The sequence below is a fragment of the Coregonus clupeaformis genome, chromosome 30 (genome assembly GCF_020615455.1).
Source record: "Coregonus clupeaformis isolate EN_2021a chromosome 30, ASM2061545v1, whole genome shotgun sequence".
Taxonomy (NCBI): Eukaryota; Metazoa; Chordata; class Actinopteri; order Salmoniformes; family Salmonidae; genus Coregonus; species Coregonus clupeaformis.
Window position 1 is genome coordinate 53,325,283 of NC_059221.1, and position 10,387 is coordinate 53,335,669.

Below are 10,387 nucleotides of genomic sequence, written 5' to 3' on the forward strand. Positions count from 1 at the left end.
TTGCTTTGGCTACTCAATTGATTTGCCAAAGAGCGCAACATCTTCTACCAAGACCACACCTTCTATTCAGCTAACCAATGAGCGACTACAATGATGGGTCTCGAGTCGAGGCATAAGAAAGATACAACATAACAACTAATATCTAATAAGGCAAACCCCCATATCCCATTGAGGGGGAAAAAATGAAAATATACTGAACAGAAATATAAACGCAACAATTTCTAAGATTTTACTGAGTTACAGTTGATATAAGGAAATCAGTCAATTTAAATAAATGAAATAGACCCTAATCTATGAATTTCACATGACTGGGAATATAGATATGCATCTGTTGGTCATAGATACCTTTTATAAAAGGTAGGGGTGTGGATCAGAAAACCATTTAGTATCTAGTGTGACCACCATTTGCCTCACACAGCGCAACACATCTCCTTCGCATAAAGTTGATCAATGTTGTCCCACTCCTCTTCAAGGCCTGTGCGAAGTTGCTGGATATTGGCGTGAACTGGAACATGCTGTCGTACACATAAATCCAGAGCATCCCAAACATGCTCAATGGGTGACATGTCTGGTGAGTACGCAGGCCATGGAAGAACTGGGACATTTTCAGCTTCCAAGAATTGTGTACAGATCCTTGCGACATGGGGCCGTCCATTATCATGCTGAAACATGAGGTGATGGAGGCGGATGAATGGCACCACAATGGGCCTCAGGATTTCATCACGGTATCTCTGTGCATTCAAATTGCCATCGATAAATATGCAATTGTGTTCGTTGTCCGTTGCTTACGCCTGCCCATACCATAACCCCACCGCCACCATGGGGCACTCTGTTCACAATGTGGACATCAGCAAACCGCTCGCCCACACAACACGTGGTCTGCGGTTGTGAGGCCAGTTGGACATACTGCCAAATTCTCTAAAACGAGAAATGAACATTCAATTCTCTGGTAACAGCTCTGGTAGACATTCCTGCAGTCAGCATGCCAATTGCACGCTCCTTCAAAACTTGAGACATCCGTGGCATTGTGTTGTGTGACAAAGCTGCACATTTTGTAGTGGCCTTTTACTGTCCCAAGCACAAGGTGCACCTGTGTAATGATCATGCTGTTTAATCAGCTTCTTGATATGTCACACCTGTCAGGTGGATGGATTATCTTGGCAAAGGAGAAATGCTCACTAACAGCGATGTAAACAAATTTGTGCACAAAATTTGAGAGAAATAAGGTTTTTGTGCGAATGGAAAATGTCTGGGCTCTTTTATTTCAGCTGATGAAACATGGGACCAATACTTTACATGTTGCAAATATATTCTTTTTCAGTGTAGAAATGGTCAGAAAATGACCATAATTTCACACCAAAAATGAGTTGGATTAATTCACAAAAAAAAGAGTGTAGATAATTCACGCCTGAATTAAAGCTTGTCGTCAAACCTCCAACTCCCATTCATTGGAATTGTGGCCTGCAGACTTTAGACCACTTTTGAGAGTTATGACCAACTTAACTGTAATTTCAGGGGGTGAATAGTCCCTTTAAGGTCCGGGCTTTAGCTGGTTCAGCTGGGGTCCACGCAGAGCGTTTCCCTTTCACAGACACACAGAGAGAGTGCCTGCTGGGCTTGGCTAGCTCACTGTCGTTTATGTCCCATCCTTTTGACAGAAAGCCCCCCCCCTCCCCCCCACACTCTCTGATTCACTTCCTGTGTGTGTGTGTGCGAGAGAAATGGGCCACTTGAAGGCGTTGAAGCATATCCTGAACTGCTCCAGTGAATGGGAGTGGAGACATCCTCTATGGGGAGACATTACAGTGGGAGACATGTTAGTGCTGTTTAGATAGAAAATGGAAGGTACACAGGGTTGGGTTGTTTTCTCTTTGTAAGTATGTTAGTGGGTTTATCTAAGTATGATTATAGTCAGAGCAGCAGAGAAAGCCTTCTGGTTTGTGTTAGTTCGTCACTTTCCTCTTAATAGCTATATTTTTATTGGACGAGAGGGAAAGACAAAGACCAGAAAATACACAAATGTAATGTGTGAAACAAAGAAGAGGGAAATTGAGAAACTGATGTTTTTGCCTAGTGTCAATCAAGACACATATCCTTTCATATATGCTACCGTTCAAAAGTTTGGGGTCACATAGAAATGTCCTTGTTTTCGAAAGAAAAGCAATTTTTCTGTCCATTAAAATAACATCAAATTGATCAGAAATACAGTGTAGACATTGTTAATGTTGTAAATATCTATTGTAGCTGGAAATGGCTGATTTTTTTTATGGAATATCTACATAGGTGGAAAGAGGCCCATTATCAGCAACTATCAGTCCTGTGTTCCAATGGCACATTGTGTTTGCTAATCCAAGTTTATCATTTTAAAAGGCTAATTGATCATTAGAAAACCCTTTTGCAATTATGTTAGCACAGCTGAAAACTGTTGTGCTGATTAAAGAAGCAATAAAACTGGCCTTCTTGAGACTAGTTGAGTATGTGGAGCATCAGCAATTGTGGGTTCGATTACAGGCTCAAAATGTCCAGAAACAAATAACTTTCTTCTAAAACTCGTCAGTCTATTCTTGTTCTGAGAAATGAAGGCTATTCCATGCGAGAAATTGCCAAGAAACTGAAGATCTTGTACAACGCTGTGTACTACTCCCTTCACAGAACAGCGCAAACTGGCTCTAACCAGAATAGAAAGAGGAGTGGGAGGCCCCGGTGCACAACTGAGCAAGAGGGCAAATACATTAGAGTGTCTAGTTTGAGAAACAGTGTCCCTCGACCATTGACATAAAACCATGCAGGAAAGATTACCCTCGGTGGGGGATTGCCTTTGAAAAAGTCCTGCTAGAGAGAGAATTAGTGATGTGCTATTTCAGCGTTTCCCAAACTCAGTCCTGGGGACCCCAAGGGGTGCACATTTTGGTTTTTGCCCTAGCACTACACAGCGGATTCAAATAATCAACTTTTCATCAAGCTTTGATTATTTGAATCAGCTGTGTTGTTCTAGGACAAAAACCAAAATGTGCACCCCTTGGGGTCCCCAGGACCGAGTTTGGGAAACGCTGTGCTGTTTAGTCGTAGCTTTTTGGAGGTTTGAAGTGGGAGCCTGATTTTCAAAGGGCTGAGTCTCCACTCCCCCGAGTTTAATCAGTTTAATTCCTGTAGAGGTACACCAATGATTAAAAGCAAGATGCTCTTTTAAAATATTTCAGGTAGGCACCCAAGCTGTTATACCTTGATACAAATGAGCTTTTTGATAATTGCCCTGGCAACAGACAGGGAAGACGCATGGATGCATACACACACGCACGGACACACACGAACACAAAAACCAAACATTAATTTAGAGGCCATATACAAAGGATTATCATTTAGGACTTTAAACAAGTATTCAAGCATTTGGCAGTTTCCCCATTGACTGTTCACAACATTCTATATACATCAACTTTTTCTCTTCATTCCCTCAGTTGTATTACACACTATAAGACGCAGGATATTAATTGTATTCCAATGTTCTTACAAAGCCCTAAGGACGCATTGCTCGGCCAATAGAAGTCTCGCTGTGCATTTCCGCTAAGCATGCACAGGCTCATGATTCACCCAGGCGATTTGGAGAGAGATATAATTTGCCCGTGTTCTGATGTGCGCCATGTTGGAGACAGGGCAGTACTCTGAAACTATTATGGCCTCGGGGTCTCTCTCTCTCTCTCTCATTAATGAAACAGAGGAATAGAAAAACAAAGGAAACAGATCAAACTGTTTTCAGCCAAGTTCCCAAGGGATGAGAGGGAAAGGCTAACCTGATAGAACACTATTATATTGTAGCTATGGTTTGCACCATGTAATTCTGTGGCACAAACAGTGTGTGTCTTTGCGGCTAAGGAGTGCTATCGTTTATATAATTAGTGAGTGCTTTTTGGTTGATGTTGTAATTTCCTTTGGACCGTTTTGGAATAATGAACTGAGGCAGTCAATCATTTCACAAATCTGTTAATTATTATGTACATTTAAGAATGATGGAGGCCACTGTGTTCTTGGGGACCTTCAATGCCTTCGACCTCATGGATTGGTTTTTGCTCTGACATCCACTGTCAACTGTGGGACCTTTATATAGACAGCTGTGTGCCTTTCCAAATCACGTCCAATCAATTGAATTTACCACAGGTGGACTTCAATCAAATTGTAGAAACATCTCAAGGATGATCAATGGAAACAGGATGCACCTGAGCTCAATTTCAAGTCTCATAGCAAAGGGTCTGAATACTTATGTGAATAAGGTATTTATTTTATTTTATACATTTGCAAACATTTCAAAAAACCTGTTTTCACTTTGTCATTATGGGGTAATGTGTATTGATTGACGAGGATTTTTATTTATTTAATCCATTTTAGAATAAGGCTGTAATGTAACAATGTGGAAAAAGTAAAGGGGTCTGAATACTTTCCGAATGCACTGTATGCTTAGTTGCAGTCAAAACAGCTCATAAAAGTCTGTCAGTGGTATGAATACTTGATTGAACTGTAAAACAGAAACCAGCTACCCTCTGAATGTACACATAGTGCTGTATTGGTATGTACAGTTGAAGTCGGAAGTTTACATACACTTAGGTTGGAGTCATTAAAACTTGTTTTTCAACCAAAACTATAGTTTTGGAAAGTCGGTTAGGACATCTACTTTGTGCAAGTAATTTTTCCAACAATTGTTTACAGACAGATTATTTCACTTATAAATCACAATTCCAGTGGGTCAGAAGTTTACATACACTAAGTTGACTGTGCCTTTAAACAGCTTGGAAAATTCCAGAAAATGATGTCATGGCTTTAGAAGCTTGTGATAGGCTAATTGACATCATTTGAGTCAATTGGAGGTGTACCTGTGGATGTATTTCAAGACCTACCTTCAAACTCAGTGCCTCTTTGTGAGACATCATGGGAAGATCAAAATAAATCAGCCAAAAAATGGTAGACCTCCACAAGTCTGGTTCATCCTTGGGAGCAATTTCCAAATGCCTGAAGGTACCACGTTCATCTGTACAAACAATAGTACGCAAGTATAAACACCATGGGACCATGCAGCCGTCATACCGCTCAGGAAGGAGACGCGTTCTGTCTCCTAGAGATGAGCGTACTTTGGTGCGAAAAGTGCAAATCAATCCCAGAACAACAGCCCTGTGAAGGACCCTGTGAAGATGCTGGAGGAAACAGGTACAAAAGTATCTATATCCACAGTAAAACGAGTCCTATATCGACATAACCTGAAAGGCCGCTCAGCAAGGAAGAAGGCACTGATCCAAAACCGCCATAAAAAAGCCATACTACGGTTTGCAACTGCACATGGGGACAAAGATCGTACTTTTTGGAGAAATGTCCTCTGGTCTGATGAAACAAAAATAGAACTGTTTGGCCATAATGACCATCGTTATGTTTGGAGGAAAAAGGGGGGGCTTGCAAGCCGAAGAACACCATCCCAACCGTGAAGCACGGGGGTGGCAGCATTATGCTGTGGGGGTACTTTGCTGCAGGAGGGACTGGTGCACTTCACAAAATAGATGGCATCATGAGGAAGGAAAATTATGTGGATATATTGAAGCAACATCTCAAGACATCAGTCAGGAAGTTAAAGCTTGGTCGCAAATGGATCTTCCAAATGGACAATGACCCCAAGCATACTTCCAAAGTTGTGGCAAAATGGCTTAAGGACAACAAAGTCAAGGTATTGGAGTGGCCATCAGAAAGCCCTGACCTCAATGGAGAGAGAGACAGGAGGGAGAGATGGAGAGAGAGACATGAGGGAGAAACAGGAGGGAGAGATGGATAGAGAAACAGGAGGGAGAGATTGAGAGAGAGACAGGAGGGAGAGATTGAGAGAGAGACAGGAGGGAGAGATGGAGAGAGACATAGGAGGGAGAGATGGAGAGAGACATAGGAGGGAGAGATGGAGAGAGAGATAGGAGGGAGAGATGGAGAGAGAGATTGAGAGAGAGATGGAGAGAGAGAGCAAGGAGGCCTACAAACCTGACTCAGTTACACCAGCTCTGTCAGGAGGAATGGGCCAAAATTCACCCAACTTATTGTGGGAAGCTTGTGGAAGGCTACCCAAAACATTTGACCCAAGTTAAACAATTTAAAGGCAATGTTACCAAATACTAATTGAGTGTATGTAAACTTCTGACCCACTGGGAATGTAACGAAAGAAATAAAAGCTGAAATAAATCATTCTCTCTACTATTATTAAGGAAATAAAGACAATGAAGGCATGTTTTTGGTCAATGTCTCTCAGGATCACTTTTTTAAGTGAATTGAATCACTTTTTGCCAGTAAAATTAAGTATTTCAAATGTTGGTGTACTGCCCTCTTAATGGCAGTCTTTTTGACCATATAATTATGACAGATTCATATTTACTTCAAATTGCTCACTAACAGGGATGTAAACAAATGTGTGCACCAAATTTTAGAGAAATATGTATTTTTGCGTATGGAACATTTCTGGGATCTTTTATTTTAGCTCATGAAACATGGGACTAACACTTTACATGTTGCGTTTATATTTGTATTCAGTATAGTACTAATGTAGAGTGTACTTTAGAAAAAGATTCACATTACATAAAGGAAAGATTTGTATTTTCATTTCACAGAATATGCTAATTCATTGTAATTTTGCTAAAAAATGGGTCATGCTTTGCTATGATTGTTGATTTTTCCAATAGTTTCTTCTTGGGGTCAAAATTACCCCAGTTGGTAATAGATGTACAGTGGCGAGAACAAGTATTTAATACACTGCCGATTTTGCAGGTTTTCCTACTTACAAAGCATGTAGAGGTCTGTAATTTTTATCATAGGTACACTTCAACTGTGAGAGACGGAATCTAAAACAAAAATCCAGAAAATCCCATTGTATGATTTTTAAGTAATTAATTTGCATTTTATTGCATGACATAAGTATTTGATACATCAGAAAAGCAGAACTTAATATTTGGTACAGAAACCTTTGTTTGCTATTACAGAGATCATACGTTTCCTGTAGGTCTTGACCAGGTTTGCAAACACTGCAGCAGGGATTTTGGCCCACTCCTCCATACAGACCTTCTCCAGATCCTTCAGGTTTCGGGGCTGTCGCTGGGCAATACGGACTTTCAGCTCTCCCTCCAAAGATTTTCTATTGGGTTCAGGTCTGGAGACTGGCTAGGCCACTCCAGGACCTTGAGATGCTTCTTACGGAGCCACTCCTTAGTTGCCCTGGCTGTGTGTTTCGGGTCGTTGTCATGCTGGAAGACCCAGCCACGACCCATCTTCAATGCTCTTACTGAGGGAAGGAGGTTGTTGGCCAAGATCTCGCGATACATGGCCCCATCCATCCTCCCCTCAATACGGTGCAGTCGTCCTGTCCCCTTTGCAGAAAAGCATCCCCAAAGAATGATGTTTCCACCTCCATGCTTCATGGTTGGGATGGTGTTCTTGGGGTTGTACTCATCCTTCTTCTTCCTCCAAACACGGCGAGTGGAGTTTAGACCACATGACCTTCTCCCATTCCTCCTCTGGATCATCCAGATGGTAATTGGCAAACTTCAGACGGGCCTGGACATGCGCTGGCTTGAGCAGGGGGACCTTGCGTGCGCTGCAGGATTTTAATCCATGACGGCGTAGTGTGTTACTAATGGTTTTCTTTGAGACTGTGGTCCCAGCTCTCTTCAGGTCATTGACCAGGTCCTGCCGTGTAGTTCTGGGCTGATCCCTCACCTTCCTCATGATCATTGATGCCCCACGAGGTGAGATCTTGCATGGAGCCCCAGACCAAGGGTGATTGACCGTCATCTTGAACTTCTTCAATTTTCTAATAATTGTGCCAACAGTTGTTGCCTTCTCACTAAGCTGCTTGCCTATTGTCCTGTAGCCCATCCTAGCCTTGTGCAGGTCTACAATTTTATCCCTGATGTCCTTACACAGCTCTCTGGTCTTGGCCATTGTGGAGAAGTTGGAGTCTGTTTGATTGAGTGTGTGGACAGGTGTCTTTTATACAGGTAACGAGTTCAAACAGGTGCAGTTAATACAGGTAATGAGTGGAGAACAGGAGGGCTTCTTAAAGAAAAACTAACAGGTCTGTGAGAGCCGAAATTCTTACTGGTTGGTAGGTGATCAAATACTTATGTCATGCAATAAAATGCAAATTAATTACTTAAAAATCATACAATGTGATTTTCTGGATTTTTGTTTTAGATTCCGTCTCTCACAGTTGAAGTGTACCTATGATAACAATTACAGACCTCTACATGCTTTGTAAGTAGGAAAACCTGCAAAATCGGCAGTGTATCAAATACTTGTTCTCCCCACTGTATGTAAAATATGTTGGTTCTTGATGGTTAATCAACCTTACCCTCTTTCACAATGGGCCCACATAGAAATATTATCCCATTGCTGGAAGTTCTTACATTCAAGTCTGTAGCTTTAGTTAGCCTGTAACATATTGTCTCAGGGCCTTCACCTACAGTGATATACAGTGGGGTTATGTAAGGCTATTGAGGAAGAGGGCATCCAGGGCCATAGTAATCATAATAGTCCTAGTCTGAGGTCTATCTCAGCATTCCTGATCAACAGCTGGCTTGAGTAGAGTCGAATAATGCATCCCCCCTCTCCTTTCGCCATCCCTTTCTCTCCCTATCTTCCCTGATCCCCCTCACCTTCTCACCCCCTCGCCTTCTCATTCCCTCGGCAGACTGTTCTGAGACCTGTTAGCTCCCTCGGCAGACTGTTCTGAGACCTGTTAGCTCACCTTGGCAGACTGTTCTGAGACCTGTTAGCTCACCTGTGCCTTCTGGTGATGTTGAGGAAGTAAACAGAAAGCTGATCACCATCTATTCCAGATTGGTGGCCACAGTTGCGCTGACAGAGGGCCCCGATGTCCCCACAGTGAAGCTGACGGGTGTGTATAGGGTCCTGACGTCGCCCTCACATTGATGATTACTGTGTTTTAATAAATGTGTGCGTGTACATGCACGTCAGGTACATGCTAAACATGTTTCAACAGAGTTCGAGTTTAGTGTGAGTATCCTCTGACCTTCTGTTAAGTTCTCCTGTCATCCAGAGGCGAGGACTGAGGCGTCACAGATGAAGACTGGGACCCAGCTGAGAGATATATAACTTTTCTGTGTAAAAATATCTCATTGTAATAATGATCACTCAGTCGAATGGTTGATATTTCACCCAAGATAGTTTTTTCCTCCAGTTGATATGTTTTGGACAAATATTTGAATGTCTTTGTTGAGACCGTTTTTTTTGTTTAACATGGTAAGTATAGAATGATCACAAAGTAGATGAAATAATGTTTTTTCAGTGAGACTGAATGGTGCTACTGTAGATGCAGCTCTAACTTGTATCTTTCTATAACTAACACTAGATGGCAGTGTAGTACAGAGGCACAGTGCCACAGCTCCCCATCTTCTGCATGTCTGTACTGAAGTCATCATTTGGATCTTGAAAAGGTGGATGATGTTCGCTCTGTTTATCCACACAGGCTTGAATCCCAAAAGGCACTTTATTCCCTATATAGTGCACTACTTTTGACCAGCCCTGGTCAAAAGTAGTGCACTATGTAGGGAATAGGGTGCCATTTGGGACATACACTGAGTTGATGACAGAGGGGTGGTAACACTGCAATCATCTTTAAAAAGGGTGCATCTCAATACTCTCAATGAGGGGTGCATCTCAATATTCATAATAAGGGATGCATCTCAATACTCCTAATAAACCTGGCATCTCAAAAAAATATATAGCATTTCAATAGGATAAATGCTAGTGCAATCCATCCTGTGAAGAAGTGAGCCCTTCGTTACAAGGACAGTGTTTTAGGGCTCCATTCAATCCATTGCGCTGAAGATCCGCTTTATAGCGCGATTGACAATTAATGACAATGTTACCGCGGTCACGGACACTGCATTCACGGTATTCAGGTAAACGCTGCATATGTCGGCTCATTCGGAATTCACAGTTACATTTTAAAGCGGATCTTCCGCAATACTTTGTCGATTTGGAATGAATCCAGACCTTAATTAATGTGTTATTGTTTATTTATTCATTCATTTCTTTCTTTCTTGGATAAAACAAGATGTAGGCATAATCCCTTTTCATTTGAACCATTCATCATTCCATGCAATACTACAACTGAAATAATTGAATGGTGAAACTTGTCAGCCAACCAGAAAAGTAAGTAGAAGCAATTCAGGCATTCTTGAAAGTCAGGATAATCCTTGTACTGCAATTGTTTTTTTATTATAATTGAAAGATATATATTTTGCAAGCAGTAGGCATTAAGAATTAAATATGGAGTGGAGCTTTATAGTTAAATGACATTAGCGCCACGTGTACCTTCAAAATTATTTGTCAATCATCATTTATTTGAAAAACA